The sequence below is a fragment of the Podarcis raffonei genome, chromosome 7 (genome assembly GCF_027172205.1).
Source record: "Podarcis raffonei isolate rPodRaf1 chromosome 7, rPodRaf1.pri, whole genome shotgun sequence".
NCBI lineage: Eukaryota > Metazoa > Chordata > Lepidosauria > Squamata > Lacertidae > Podarcis > Podarcis raffonei.
This window is the reverse complement of record NC_070608.1, coordinates 43,186,082-43,197,450: the sequence shown is the minus strand read 5'-3', so window position 1 is coordinate 43,197,450 and position 11,369 is coordinate 43,186,082.

Below are 11,369 nucleotides of genomic sequence, written 5' to 3'. Positions count from 1 at the left end.
GGGGTGTCATTCCTGTCAGATTGCAGTTTTTGAAGCCACAATCCACCATGTTTTATGAACTTTTCCCCTATGGTGAAGAAAACAGGGGTGCAGGGCAGTACAACTCCATGACTTTTTTTTTCCAGACAAAGAATAGTGACATCATCTGCCAGAGTCCTGGGTAACTGGCATATTCTCTTTCTGAATAGTGGATGAGATTTACAGATTTGTTAGTGACAGATTAACTTAAAGGAAATAACGAGAATAAGGGAAATAATCAAGCAGAGCATGGATACACTTTTCCTTTTCTTTGATTTGGTTCCCACTTCATGCTAGCAATTTAAATCGTAACACTGATTTGCAATATTGATTGCATTTCTAATTAAAGGCTAAAGGTTGCATTTTGGCAGGCTGAAAATCTTTTGTTAAAGCTCTGCGTGGCCAATGAGTGGAGTAGGACTTATGCAGTCATGTTAATCCTAATGAATTGGGCATTTTACTATGTACTGGTGCTCTATGTATGTGCAAGTATGTACATGAATAAACAAGTATGTAATGGATAAACACAAATGGCTACATTTCCGGACTCTACTTAAAGGTGTGGATATGGGCCTGTCATGGTGAGCTCTTGCATTTCTGACTGTATCCCTGTTGCTGCTTCAATCCTTGCCAAATCTATTCAAGAGGAGAGGCATAGGAGAAGCTGCCCAGTGAGCAACGTGGGAATCCTCTGAATTTCCCTTGCCCTTTGTAAAGTTCTGGGGAAGAAGGTTGTTCATACAGTGTGGGCAGATGCCAGCTGAGATGCTCCTCACTAGCTTTTGCATCTGTCTCAATGGGCCAGAAGGCAGTGTGCTGTTTACCTATTTGAATGGAGGCTCCAGCCACAGCTTATGTGCATATGCCATGAGATTTGTTTCAATGCAAATTATGCAGTTAGTAACACCGAGTTTTAAAAAGTAAAAGAAAAGAAAAAAATAATGTATGTGCAAGAGCTATCCGGGTCCATGCATTTTGGATTCTCTAAACTGCACATACACTTTTGCCAGTGTTTCGTTTCCCTGGTTTCTCTCCTTAATTAAGAACTGTTTCTTTTCCATTGTGCTGATGGCTCCTGGACCCAGAATACAAGTGCGTGCTCCAAGTAAATCTCTGCCATGGTTTTCTTATAAGGAAGTTGGAACAGAATGCCTTAGCCAGGGTCACCATGACAGCTTGAAATCTCCTGGGCTACAGCTATCAAGCAGGAATTTGCTTTGCTGGATCTAAATTTGGATTAAAATATTACACTGCCATCTGGTAAAAGAAAGTGAAGACTGTGGGACATGATGCAATAGGGGTAGTCATGATAAATGAAAAGGGCAAGGAAGTTATGCAGATGCTACTACTTTTGTACACTGCAACACAGCATGGCTTTAATCAGTATTCGAAAATAATCAAAGGTTCCGGATGCATGATTGTGGCCAAATATTTGTGTATGCCATGATAATCTGTGTCATATTCACCTTCTCCTGATAAATGGGCAGCTTTTGCAAGGAAGCATAAACATCTATAGGACATCAAAGCAATTGGCATTCAGCCTGAGCTTTAAAGTTTTCACGCACACTCCTCTGAAGCGACCCTCCCCACTTTCAATCCGAGTTAGTTCTTTTATTCCCAAATGTCACCTGTTTGTTTTATAGGAGTGTTCCGAGATGTGTAGCATTTAAAAGAATTATCTAGCAGGACAGGACATGCCCAAAAGGTTAAGTGAAATTATAAGGTTTTAGGGCAGTTGTCTGCCCTGACATTGTTCTCATTATCAAAATGCTGAATAGAGTCTCTAAAGGATAAAACCTATGACTCTGGTCTGGTCTGTTAACAATTAAACCACTTTAGCTCAGGCATAACCACTTAAGAAGTCTGATCAACCTTCTGTTGTGAGACCTTTGATGTCCAAATTGAATTGTTAACTACACAGTCTGCAGACTCCAATCCATTTTCCATTACCTCTTCATTTACCTGGACAAACAGAGGTAAAGTTTCCACTTAGGAACTGATCCATCAGCAAATCTCTTAAAATATTAGAGACCTTGTTCCATGCTTTATCTGTTCCTTAAAATCAAATGGATTTATGTGCAGTGCTTAGACAGCTAACATTCCCTCTGGCTTTATCAAGGTGATTGCTTACATAAGAACTGTGGATTGCCAGAATGCTACATTGCTAGGAGGATGAAAAATGGGGCAGCCCCAATATCACCCCATGGTAGAGTTGCCACCTGTCCTGTATAATACATGATTGTCCCATATTTCTATTTAAAATGCTGCATCCCGTATCAATACAGTTTTGTCCTGTGTTTCAGCTCTTTCTCTCTCTGTGTGTGAAGTTAGGAATCCTCTCCAAGTACAGGTGTTTGAAAGGGTGTGTGAAAGGTCATGTATTTAAGCTCTGCGTAGCCAAACACAGACAGATTTACAAATTCATGTTGATGTGTGTGCGACAATTTCCAGAGGGCTCATCCTGTTAGGCTGCAATAGATTGCAATGGATTGTTTTAAAGTCGCTTCAGCACCAGAGAGGGGGGGAATCACCCCCCAAAGACGCTGCCCCACCCTGTCCTGTATTTTGCCAGAACAAAGATGGCAACCTCATCCCATGGGAGCATCCTTCATCCCCACCAGAATCTTACTGCAGCTGCGAAGGTCTTGATCTGGTATGATTATGCAGGAATGGAGACTTTTCCCTTCTTTAGTTTGCCATTACAATTACTGGAATTTCTAAAATTCTTCTTGGCTTTTGAGCTGGAAGTGGCCCAAAAGTTCAACGTTTTGATATTTGGACCAAACTGGCTAAAGTTTTGAGGGAACAAGAGGTTGAGGACTCTCAACCCCTTTCACATTGCCTCACTGCTTCCACCTGCATCTTGCAATGGTAGCTGCAGTCCTCGCAGTTGCTGGTAGCTGCTCCCACCTCCCAGTGCCCTTCTAAAGAGAACTAGACACAGCAGACCCTAAGCACATCACCAGTGGAGATTAGCTATCAGTGGTTCATGCATCTGGGAATACAGTTGTCTGTAGCAGGGGTGGGGTATTTTTTTCAAGAGCCACATTCCTTCAGGGGTCATGTGTTGAGGGCCACAAGTCAAGTGTGAGTCAAGCCACACTCCTCTGTTTAGATCATCACCACCCAAGCTTCTCCCCTTTTTCTTTCTTTCTTACAATTTGTTACACACATTAAGATTTGTTACATCATTACCATCATCATTTTCCACTGCCACCCTACATCCACTTACTGTCTTTTATCTATTCTGCAGTATGACAAGTTTTCATGTTCCTCTCTTAGATAAGCACCCCGTGACTTTTTGCTATAGGTTTTTTCTTTGTTGCATTTCTTCTTAATTTTCCAAGTTCAGCACTTTCTATCTTGCATTTTGGATTTTTTTAAAAAATCGCATGACAGACCTTTCTCACAACAAACACTCCAGATCTTAAGATCTGATAGTGTGTATCACCCATGTAATTGCTAATTGCAGTTGCTTGCTGCACAATTGCTAAATGTGCAAATGTCTTTGCATCTGCCTTTGACCTCAGAGAAACACAGCTTTAGCAAAGCTGCAAGTTTTTTGCCCATGTTCTTGTTCCTTTCTTTGTGTTTGATTAATATGGTTGGAGTGAACGTCTCAGTTTTGTGCATGGGAAGCAGGAGTTGCCCGGGCATATAATTGGGTTCCCAGAAGAACCAGCAGAAATAAGACAACCCGTGGCTTCTGATTCTGGCCCTCGACACAAGAAGGCTTACATTCAGGAGCACGTGAAAGAAGCAGAGATTTCTGTGACATCTGTGGAAGGCAGTTTTAGCATTGCTGCTCTTAGAACTGCAACACACAGGTGGGTAGCATTCACTGAGTCTAGCCCTCAGGGGGGAAGATGAGGGAAAGGCACAGTAAGGTCTAGAAAGTGTATGACCTGCATGCAAAAATAGAGCTTAACAACAAGAACAAAAGGAAGCACAGCCTTACACATGTTCATGGATTCTTAATATAAATATTTATAGGGCGCAGGTTTTCTCATTTGTGATGGTTCCCCTCCCATGACAATCCATCCCTCAGTGCTATCTTTTAAAAGATGCACACAGACAGGAAACACTCTCCTTTTAGCTGAGATTCCTTGTTATCAGCATCTCCCTAGATAGGAACATGGCAAAAAATAAGTTTGCAAATGTAGGCATTAGTATAAGGTGACCAGCAGAATTCTATTCTCCTTATTATAGATACAATGAAAATACGGCATTTGCTTTTATGTGTGTATTTTTATCACTCAGTGACTGGAATGCCAAGTGGTGAGCAGTGCATGTGAAAGAGCCATCACAGATCAAACAAAAACTATCTCACCTAAGCACTTCGTATCACCCTGTGCACATGTACACAGATGAGCTTGTGGCATTAAAAGAGGATTAGATAAATTCATGGAGGATAAGGCTATCAATGACTAGGATGGCTATGTTCTAACTCCACTGTCAGAGCCAAGATGTGCCTTTGTGCCAGTCCCTGGGAACCACAGGAGGGGAGAGCGCTGTTGTTTATTTTATTTATTTATTTATTTATTTATTTATTTATTTATTTATTTTATTTTATTTTATTTTTTATTTCCAAAACAAAAAAAAGAAAAATTACAAACATCAAATTCAGCATCCATATTCATTTCCCAACATAAACCTGTTACATGATTAACTAAATCAAATATACCTAATTACTCTAAACTTCTCTGTATACAAATACATCACAATTAGAAATTATATATTAAAACTTTTATATTATAAATAATATTCCAAATTCTCCCATACCCCCCACTCCCCTTCACCCATGTGTGATCTCAATTTTTTGCTTCTTCCGTCTTGTCGTGTTGTTTTAATTTAGTCATTATTCAGTTAATTTCTTCATTATTTTCTTGCTTACCCCTGCATGTTTTACACATCATCTTTTAATATTCCAGTTCCGGAACCATATTTTTTCACATATTCCTTCACTCCATTCCACTCTTTAATTATTCTCTGATTTGAATGGCCTCTAATAAATTGCTGTCAATTTTGCCATTTCCACAAACTTTGCCATTTTAATAATGATGTTATTTTCTCCCCTGTCTGGTTGGCCAATGTGAAAACTGGATGCCAACCTAGGTGGGCCATTGGCCTGATCCAGCAGATTCTTCTTATGTTCTTATGAAAGCAATTAACGTGTTTAGTTGTGAATGATCAGTTATCAAGTGCTGCACATATGCAGGTGATCAAGTTAAGAAGAAATACGATGTATCAAACAAGGCAATGAAGTGCCTTTCATTAAGTGAAAATGAAAGGTCTACTAGCTGCAAAAAGGAAGCATGCTTTGCATAACAGCATGCATATGGTGCTGTATTTATTTGTGTAAATAACTTTTTTATTTTTCTCTTATTCCCTTGGATTCCTAGTGTCTTGCCAAAGAATCATTTCTCCCCCCAAAAAATTGTCTGACTCCCTACTGCTTTTATTGCTGAGTGCCTACAAGAATCACAGTGTGTGCATCTCATTAGTGCTTTCTGTCAATGACATTAAATGAGATCTCATGCAGAAAACTGGGGAAATCCAATGCTCCGATTAATGAAATGTCAGGTAAATCTATACAGCTACCCTTTTTGTGTCTAATAAGGAGCTGGTATGTATGAGAATAATACATCTACCACAACCCCAAAGCACAGTGAGTACACCAGAGGTGATCCATTTCTTTCTTGTGTGTACATGAGGTTTTTCTCCCAAATTGATATGACTGATTGATTATATTTCTATGCCGCTTTTCATGCACATGAATTGCAAAGCAGCTTACAAACAGTAAACAACTATAGCCTAGCAGAACATCATGAATACAACATAAATCAGATAGAGTAATCATGGTTGGATGGCCATCTGTCACAGATAGAATAAAATATGGAAGAACCATCAGTAGAAATGATGTTAATATCACAAACAACATTAAAAAACATCAGCAAGTAGAGAAAGCTAAAAACAACTAAACACTATGAAGGCTAAAATAATCACTCATTAAAAATCCGAAGAAGGCCAAGTAAACAGTTACATCACTAAAAAGGTAAAGGGACCCCTGACCATTAGGTCCAGTCGTGGCTGACTCTGGGGCTGCGGCGCTCATCTCACTTTATTGGCCGAGGGAGCCGGCGTACAGCTTCCAGGTCATGTGGCCAGCATGACTAAGCCGCTTCTGGCGAACCAGAGCAGTGCACAGAAACGCCGTTTACCTTCCCACCGGAGCGGTACCTCTTTATCTACTTGCACTTTGACGTGCTTTCGAACTGCTAGTTTGGCAGGAGCAGAGATTGAGCAAAGGGAGCTTACCCCGTCGCAGGGATTTGAACTGCCGACCTTCTGATTGGCAAGTCCTCTAGGCTCTGTGGTTTAACCCACAGCGCCACCCGCGTCCCTGTTACATCACTACCTAGTGCCAAAATAACCATGTTGGTGCCTAATGTACATGTAGGGTAGGTATGGGCAAACCTTGACCTTCCAGATGTTGTTGAACATCTCCCATGAGCTCCAGGAATCATGGCTAATGGCCAGGTGTGAGGGGAGATGTAATTCAGCAACATCTGGCAGTCCAAACGTTCCCCTTCCACTCAAGGGGAGGGCATTCCACAAATGGGAAACCACCACTTTACTCTCTATACACAATCTATGTGGTGATATTTATTCTCACAAATGTATTCTAAGGCTATGGCACCTATTGACAAGATGGTGTTGCCTTCTTTGGCATATATGTCAGAAATAACAACATTGCGACCTATATCAGATATAAACTCATTTTGTAATGCAGGTGTGTTTAGCACTGCCCATGTCGGCTGAATTGAATTTTATTCTGGGCAGGATGTAGTGCTCTCTTTTATTATTGCCTTTGGCTTGCTTCATAATGCTAAATTAGCTCAGTAAAACTAATGCCATCATGAAAATCATATAGCTTTATGGCATATCACACAGCTGTAACTCACAAAAGCATTGTCAGACGCAGGGTTATAAAGAAAGTCCTGTGGCATAATCTAATGGAGATAATAATCTGATTGCTGTCAAATGAGGTTGAGAGATTTCTCTGCTCAGAAGATTGGAAACAAAAGCCTGATAAATGGTTCACTTCGACCTAATGAGGGAGAGGGCAACCAAAGATTACGGTTAACGATATTTCTAGACAATCTGATATGTACATGGAGAAAAACCCAGGGTTATGCAAAAGATACGAATCTCGAATAAAGAAATGAAGCAGGGTGGCTTGGGACAGATTTGAGCTGAAGCACCCCGAACTGAAGCAGGGGTTTCCAAAGTGCTTTGAAGTGCTTCAGAACGGTGGATGGTAAGAATGCATTGCAGGCAACAGACCTGCAAAAATTGAAACATTTCCCCCAAAAGTTACCAAATAGGGCAAAAGTTATGGTGGGGAGACAGGGGAAGGAGAGTTCTTTTGTGACTGGCAGTTCTAGCTCCTCATCAGAGAGAATGATTATGTTAGGGATTTCCAGTCATGGTTCTTCAGGGTGGGGATGTTGTAGTGTATTAGCTAATAGTCTATTCTGTGCCCTTTGCTCTTTGCTAGTTCTGGTAATGGTGCTTGCTTGGAAAATGCTATGCATTCAAGTCCTTCCGCTTCTATGCCACATGCCCACACATTCACTCCTGTCAAATCAACTCTGCCTTTGGTTTCTGTGACTTGGGTGCCAACTGAGCAGAACAGAAGCCCAAAGCTGTTTTTCCCACCCACCCATCATATCTCCTTATCCTCTGACCATTTTGTATAGTAGGCTCATTTCTACACACACACACACACACACACACACACACACTCCTCCTAATGAATAGGCATTATCAGAGTTCAAGGACAATTTGCAGCCAGACATTCTCAGGTCATGTCACAGCCAGATAAATGAATACTGTACACTCAGTAAGGTCCCTGAGTAAAAAATAAAAATAAGGGCACATAATTTTTACACTGAAATGATTGATTCCCTGTAATAAATCAGTGGCTGGGTACATCAACCCCCCCACCAAATTTGGACTCTAGTGGGTACCACAAGCTGAACAATGCAGGCTGAACCTCAGGAGTAATTACCGTATTTTTCGCTCTATAAGACACACCAGACCACAAGACGCAACTAGTTTTTGGAGGAGGAAAACAAGAAAAAAAATATTCTGAATCTCAGAAGCCAGAACAGCAAGAGGGATCGCTGCGCAGTGAAAGCAGCAATCCCTCTTGCTGTTCTGGCTTCTGGGATAGCTGCGCAGCCTGCATTCGCTCCATAAGACGCACACACATTTCCCCTTACTTTTTAGGAGGCAAACGGTCAGTCTTATAGAGCAAAAAATACGATAATCAGTCCTGTCTTGGGTTGTTGCTTTTTAACAAGTGTGGACAGCAAATGTACTCTGGCATGAGCGAAAGGCAGTGTTTCTTTGTTTTGCATTGCAGGGGACTAGAATTTGTGCAGATAACTTTCTTAGGACCAAAGCCCTGTGTAAAGAGGCGTGCCTTTATCATACAGCAAAAGCTATACAGTGTAGATGCTATAAATGTTATTTATTTATTTTCAAAAAATATATCCTGCCCTTCATCCTATCATCACTGGGTAGATTATAAGAATGATCACATAAAACAATAAACAGTAAAATCAGAATCAATACAATATAATTGGAGTGAGATTTATACTCATATTCTACTGCAATATCGCCTACAATGTTCGCTTATGTTATCATTTGGCATGTGTCAGAAATACCAATATTTCAACCAATATTGGATATAATCTCATATTTAGTAATGTGCACGTTGACACTGCCTATATCAATTCCTCCAGGTGTCTCTATTTTCCAGGGTCAGCCCTGATTTAGAGAAACCATCCTGGTTTGTGGATTGATCCTGGAATGTCCTGCTTTTCCTCAGGATGTCCCTATTTTCATTGGATAAATGTTGGCAGGTATGGAGTTATCTGACCTCCGAGCCATCTGAAGGCAATCCTGTATATGGAAGCTTTTTAAAAATGTTTAATGTTTTATTATATATTTATATATGTTGGAAGCCTCTCGGAATGGGTAGGGCAACCCAGAAAGATGTGTGAGGTATAAATAGTAAAATTATCTTTATGGAATAGGATGTCCCTATTTGCATCTGATAAATGTTGGAGGGTATGCTATATTAAGCTGAACTGAATTTTATTTATTTTGGCAAAAAAATAATACTCTGTAGCTCTCATTGGGTTTTCCCAGTAGTGATGTATGGAAGTGAGAGCTGGACCATAAAGAAGGCTGATCGCCGAAGAATTGATGCTTTTGAATTATGGTGCTGGAGGAGACTCTTGAGAGTCCCGTGGACTGCAAGAAGATCAAACCTCTCCATTCTTAAGGAAATCAGCCCTGAGTTCTCACTGGAAAGACAGATAATGAACCTGAGGCTCCAAGACATTGGCCACCTCATGAGAAGAGAAGACTCCCTGGAAAAGACCCTGATGCTGGGAAAGATGGAGGGCACTAGGAGAAGGGGACGGCAGAGGACGAGCTGGTTGGACAGTGTTCTTGAAGCTACAAACATGAGCCTGACCAAACTGCAGGAGGCAGTGGAAGACAGGAGTGCTTGTCGTGCTCTGGTCCATGGGGTCACGAAGAGTCGGACACGACTAAACGACTAAACAACAACAAGCTCTCATTGCCCTTGGCTCATCATGCTAAATTAGCTTGCTAAAACTAATGCCATCATGAAAATAATATAAAATTGATGCATAAATGTTTCCATTAGTAGCTTTGTACCCCAAAAGATGGAGCTATGGATTCTGTTTCAAATTTTTGGAAATAATCTGTTGACTTTCCGTTGTTTTTGTAGCTGCACTGTGAGAAAATAGAGTATTTCTCTTGCACTTTATAAAGCTTTCATTTGTATGAAAGCTGCAGCCTGTACATGTGGTAAGCAGGCCTTGGCAGATTTAGGCAGGTAGGCAGTTTTTTATGAGTCTTTTACATCTTTAGAGGTATATTACCTGGCGTCCCTTCAAAGCTTCTAGCGAAATACATCTTGTTTGAGTTTACTCAGGAATGGCTTTTATCTGCTTTTACTAGAAATCTGTCTGATCAGTGACAGATGCAAGGGACAAACATTTTATGGCAGGGAAGTGCTATGTGTGAAAATTATATTTTGATAAAGCTACATGTGGCAACACAGCAAAATAAGATATTCTCTTTACACGAGAGACATCATCAAGTTTTATAATTGGAATTGGAGTTTAACACTAGTACTTCTAACAATAAGTAATCAGTTACAGAGTCTTAAAAAATATGCAACATACTTGATTCATTTATTTTCTTTTGGTTTCATTTGGTAGGGGGAGTGTTGTCTCTACTGACAGATCCAAAAGTATTCAAAGCCTGGAGAGCTTCAGGAATTTGGGATTATTTGTCAAAGTCAGAAAACAAGGAGCTAGAAATATAAACTCTGAGATTTCTTACACTTACAACAAAGTTCTATACAAATTTATGCAGAAGTAAGTTCCACAGTAAGGGACACGGGTGGCGCTGTGGGAAAAACCTCAGCGCCTAGGACTTGCTGATCGCATGGTCGGCAGTTCGAATCCCCGCAGCGGGGTGCGCTCCCATCGTTCGGTCCCAGAGCCTGCCAACCTAGCAGTTCGAAAGCACCTCCGGGTGCAAGTAGATAAATAGGGACCGCTTACCAGCGGGAAGGTAAACGGCGTTCCGTGTGCTGCTTTGGTGCCGGTTCGCCGGAACAGCTTTGTCACGCTGGCCACGTGACCCGGAAGTGTCTCCAGACAGTGCTGGTTCCCGGCCTATAGAATGAGATGAGCGCACAACCCTAGAGTCTGGCAAGACTGGCCCTTACGGGCAGGGGTACCTTTACCTTTACTTAAGTTCCACAGTAATCAATGAAGCTTACTTCCAGGTAAATGTGCATAGGGTTGCTTACCTGGGAGTACGCCCAAGTAAACATAATGGGCTGTTGTACAGTATAACCCCAGTAAGCACCACTTACATGTTTAGTAATCTTCTGGAATTCAATGGAAACACTTACAATTATTAACACATGTGAATACTTTGTTTATATAACCCAGGTTGAATTTTCTATTAGAGTTGACAAATACAAAACAGGGCAGAGGTCCTACATCTTTAATATTTCTGTTTAAGGGCATTTATATAACACAACTAGTAAAGGTGTAGAAGTCCAGTCCTCTTTGGCATCTCACCACACTAAAAGAATCTGTCACAATTTTAGCACCTAAAATCATGAGATTAGTTACCATCCAGCTGGTGTGTCTGTGAGGTTTTTGTGTCAGCATATAAATCACACACTGCTAGAGTTGTTTCTTTTTGTATGCCGATGTATTTCTTAT